General features: G+C 41.4%; 1 long non-coding RNA gene across 1 annotated transcript in view; it reads left to right on the top strand.

Annotated features, from left to right (window-relative positions):
* Positions 1 to 5124, top strand: part of LOC139551610 (uncharacterized) — a 5337-nt gene extending 213 nt beyond the window's left edge. Inside the window, exons 1-3 of the long non-coding RNA XR_011670296.1 lie at positions 1 to 79; positions 4583 to 4610; positions 4757 to 5124. The exon at positions 1 to 79 is cut by the window's left edge and continues 213 nt beyond it. This is a non-coding gene — a long non-coding RNA (uncharacterized lncRNA). The remainder of the gene's footprint in view (positions 80 to 4582; positions 4611 to 4756) is intronic.
* The last annotated feature ends 382 nt before the right edge of the window (positions 5125 to 5506 follow it).

Below are 5506 nucleotides of genomic sequence, written 5' to 3'. Positions count from 1 at the left end.
TGTTGGCATCCTTTCTTCTGCTCAGCCTCGTAGCGTTTATGTGACGCGGACAACTCCGCGAACGACTGCGTTTTGATCGGTCAGTAGCGTCTTTAGGAATATATAGTCTAGAATGTTATTATTATTATTTGTTTAAATCATTAATTTAATTCATTCCATTAAAATGCTGTTCAGTACAGCACGGTGATTTTGGGAATCATTTAAAGGAAATATGTATCTTTTAATCACATTTAGGCTCGTTGTTTTTTCCATCCTAAAGATATGATGATTAGGACAGCTAATTGTAACCGTTATTTCTACATAACTGGTAACGGGTCTATTTTACCCAGGTCTGTTTTTATAGGACGAGAAGATTGAATAACTCCAGCAGTCAGGCTTTTACATCTATCAGCCTCTATCAATGCTATACCCTGTATCTTGGTATATAGCCTCTATCAATGCTGTACCCTGTATCTTGGTACATAGCCTCTATCAATGCTGTACCCTGTATCTTGGGTACATAGCCTATATCAATGCTGTACCCTGTATCTTGGGTACATAGCCTCTATCAATGCTGTACCCTGTATCTTGGTACATAGCCTCTATCAATGCTGTACCCTGTATCTTGGTACATAGCCTCTATCAATGATGTACCCTGTATCTTGGGTACATAGCCTCTATCAATGCTGTACCCTGTATCTTGGGTACATAGCCTCTATCAATGCTGTACCCTGTATCTTGGTACATAGCCTCTATCAATGCTGTACCCTGTATCTTGGTACATAGCCTCTATCAATGATGTACCCTGTATCTTGGGTACATAGCCTCTATCAATGCTGTACCCTGTATCTTGGTACATAGCCTCTATCAATGCTGTACCCTGTATCTTGGGTATATAGCCTCTATCAATGCTGTACTCTGTATCTGGGTACATAGCCTCTATCAATGCTGTACCCTGTATCTTTGGTACATAGCCTCTACCAATGCTGTACTCTGTATCTTGGTACATAGCCTCTATCAATGCTGTACCCTGTATCTTGGGTACATAGCCTCTATCAATGCTGTACCCTGTATCTTGGTACATAGCCTCTATCAATGCTGTACCCTGTATCTTGGTACATAGCCTCTATCAATGCTGTACCCTGTATCTTGGGTACATAGCCTCTATCAATGCTGTACTCTGTATCTTGGTACATAGCCTCTATCAATGCTGTACCCTGTATCTTGGGTACATAGCCTCTATCAACGCTGTACCCTGTATCTTGGTACATAGCCTCTATCAATGCTGTACCCTGTATCATGGGTACATAGCCTCTATCAATGCTGTACCCTGTATCTTGGTACATAGCTTCTATCAATGCTGTACCCTGTATCTTGGGTACATAGCCTCTATCAATGCTGTACCCTGTATCTTGGTACATAGCCTCTATCAATGCTGTACCCTGTATCTTGGTACAAAGCCTCTATCAATGCTGTACCCTGTATCTTGGTACATAGCCTCTATCAATGATGTACCCTGTATCTTGGTACATAGCCTCTATCAATGCTGTTCCCTGTATCTTGGTACATAGCCTCTATCAACTCTGTACCCTGTATCTTGGGTACATAGCCTCTATCAATGCTGTACCCTGTATCTTGGGTACATAGCATCTATCAATGCTGTACCCTGTATCTTGGTACATAGCCTCTATCAATGCTGTACCCTGTATCTTGGTACATAGCCTCTATCAATGCTGTACTCTGTATCTTGGTACATAGCCTCTATCAATGCTGTACTCTGTATCTTGGTACATAGCCTCTATCAATGCTGTACCCTGTATCTTGGTACATAGCCTCTATCAATGCTGTACCCTGTATCTTGGTACATAGCCTCTATCAATGCTGTACCCTGTATCTGGGTACATAGCCTCTATCAATGCTGTACCCTGTATCTTGGTACATAGCCTCTATCAATGATGTACCCTGTATCTTGGTACATAGCCTCTATCAATGCTGTACCCTGTATCTTGGTACATAGCCTCTATCAATGCTGTACCCTGTATCTTGGTACATAGCCTCTATCAATGCTGTACCCTGTATCTGGGTACATAGCCTCTATCAATGCTGTACTCTGTATCTTGGTACATAGCCTCTATCAATGCTGTACCCTGTATCTGGGTACATAGCCTCTATCAATGCTGTACTCTGTATCTTGGGTACATAGCCTCTATCAATGCTGTACCCTATATCTTGGTACATAGCCTCTATCAATGCTGTACCCTGTATCTTGGTACATAGCCTCTATCAATGCTGTACCCTGTATCTTGGTACATAGCCTCTATCAATGCTGTACCCTGTATCTTGGTACATAGCCTCTATCAATGCTGTACCCTGTATCTTGGGTACATAGCCTCTATCAATGCTGTACCCTGTATCTGGGTACATAGCCTCTATCTGTCCACCAAGGGACAGATGGGTTGTGATAATTAATGGAAACACACATATAGCCAGTGGCAAACAAATATAAAAAAACGAAGCAAACTTCCTCAGATGCATTAATAATATCCCAGACAGAACTGTGATGTGACATACAGTCCATCCAGCATAGTGTGATGTGACATACAGTACATCCAGCATAGTGTGATATGACATACAGTACATCCAGCATAGTGTGATGTGACATACAGTACATCCTGCATAGTGTGATGTGACATACAGTACATCCAGCATAGTGTGATATGACATACAGTACATCCAGCATAGTGTGATATGACATACAGTACATCCAGCATAGTGTGATGTGACATACAGTACATCCTGCATAGTGTGATGTGACATACAGTACATCCAGCATAGTGTGATATGACATACAGTACATCCAGCATAGTGTGATGTGACATACAGTACATCCTGCATAGTGTGATGTGACATACAGTACATCCTGCATAGTGTGATGTGACATACAGTACATCCTGCATAGTGTGATGTGACATACAGTACATCCAGCATAGTGTGATATGACATACAGTACATCCAGCATAGTGTGATATGACATACAGTACATCCAGTATAGTGTGATATGACATACAGCATAGTGTGATATGACATACAGCACATCCAGCATAGTGTGATATGACATACAGTACATCCTGCATAGTGTGATATGACATCCAGCATAGTGTGATATGACATACAGTACATTCAGCATAGTGTGATATGACATACAGTACATCCAGCATAGTGTGATATGACATACAGCATAGTGTGATATGACATACAGTACATCCAGCATAGTGTGATATGACATACAGCATAGTGTGATATGACATACAGTACATCCAGCATAGTGTGATATGACATACAGCATAGTGTGATATGACATACAGTACATCCAGCATAGTGTGATATGACATACAGTACAACCAGCATAGTGCGATATGACATACAGCATAGTGTGATATGACATACAGTACATCCAGCATAGTGTGATATGACATACAGCATAGAGTGATATGACATACAGTACATCCAGCATAGTGTGATATGACATACAGTACAACCAGCATAGTGCGATATGACATACAGCACATACAGTATAGTGTGATATGACATACAGTTCATACAGCATAGTGTGATATGACATACAGTACATCCAGCATAGTGTGATATGACATACAGTACATCCAGCATAGTGTGATATGACATACAGTACATACAGCATAGTGTGATATGACATACAGTACATCCAGCATAGTGTGATATGACATACAGTACATCCAGCATAGTGTGATATGACATACAGCATAGTGTGATATGACATCCAGCATAGTGTGATATGACATACAGTACATCCAGCATAGTGTGATATGACATACAGCATAGTGTGATATGACATACAGTACATCCAGCATAGTGTGATATGACATCCAGCATAGTGTGATATGACATACAGTACATCCAGCATAGTGTGATATGACATACAGTATAGTGTGATATGACATACAGTACATCCAGCATAGTGTGATATGACATACAGTATAGTGTGATATGACATACAGTACATCCAGCATAGTGTGATATGACATCCAGCATAATGTGATATGACATCCAGTACATCCAGCATAGTGTGATATGACATCCAGCATAGTGTGATATGACATACAGTACATCCAGCATAGTGTGATATGACATACAGTACATCCAGCATAGTGTGATATGACATACAGTACATCCAGCATAGTGTGATATGACATACAGTACATCCAGCATAGTGTGATATGACATACAGCATAGTGTGATATGACATACAGTACATCCAGCATAGGCTAACCTTCCTCTGTCCTGTACTGAAACACAGGTCCTTCTACAGATGTTACGTCCTTAATTGGATCACTCTTTTGTTGCTGAGAATATTCCTGCTAAGCAGGAAATGCAAACGTGTCGTGTATTTGAAGTTCAAAAAGGCTTCTAAAGTTTGTCATTTCCAATTTCAGACTTAATTTGTCCGATCAAAAAATGTATTATAATCCACATAATAATGAACATTTCCAGTTGATGCAGGATTGTTTTCCTCAAACTGTTTCATAGGATAACATTCGCTCATCTGTCTTGTATTGAAACACAGGTCCAGTCTACAACTGTGTTTAACAAACGTGAGTAAATGATGTGATGCGGAAAGCATTTCTCCGTCTTAATTTTTTAGGAAAATAATGTCTGTTCCTGTTTGTTGCTGCAGAAGCCGGCTTTTAAATGAAGACAGGTGCCAAACGCCTGTGCTTGTTTCTCCCTCTGTCCACAGATACATTGACGGCTTTCCTCAACCCTGGAGGTGGGAGGAAGGAGAGAAGAAGAACGAGGAAAAATAGGAAGATAGACATCCTCCCTGGAGGTTTGGGAGAAAGGGACTAAAACGAGAGAGGGAACGAGAAAGTGAGAAAAAGAAACTGAGGGGCTGAAACCATCATCCCTTAGGGGAGAGAGAAAAAGACAGAGAGGGAGAGAGAGAGGGAACGAGAGAGAGAGAGAGGGAAAGAGAGAGAGAAAAAGAGGGAACGAGAGAGAGAGAGAGAGAAAGAGGGAACGAGAGAGAGAGAGAGAGAGAGGGAACGAGAGAGAGAGAGAGAGAGAGGGAACGAGAGAGAGTGAACGAGAGAGAGCGAGAGAGAAAGGGAGAGGAGATAGTGACATAGAGAGAGAGAGAAAAAGAGAGAGGAGATAGGGACATAGAGAGAGAGAGAGAGAGAGAGAGAGAGAGAGAGGAGATAGGGACATAGAGAGAGAAAGAGAGAGGAGAGAGAGGAGATAGGGACATAGAGAGAGAGAGAGAACAAAACAAGAGAGAGGAGATAGGGACATAGAGAGAGAGAGAGAACAAGAGAGAGGAGATAGGGACATAGAGAGAGAGAGAGAGAGAGAGAGAGAGAGAGAGAGAGGAGAGAGGGACATAGAGAGAGAAAGAGAGAGGAGATAGGGACATAGAGAGAGAGAAAGAGAGAGGAGATAGGGACATAGAGAGATAAAGAGAGAGGAGATAGGGACATAGAGAGAG

The sequence above is a fragment of the Salvelinus alpinus genome, chromosome 2, assembly GCF_045679555.1.
Source record: "Salvelinus alpinus chromosome 2, SLU_Salpinus.1, whole genome shotgun sequence".
Taxonomy (NCBI): domain Eukaryota; kingdom Metazoa; phylum Chordata; class Actinopteri; order Salmoniformes; family Salmonidae; genus Salvelinus; species Salvelinus alpinus.
Note: the sequence above shows the minus strand (reverse complement) of the source record. Positions and strands in the feature narration are given on the sequence as shown.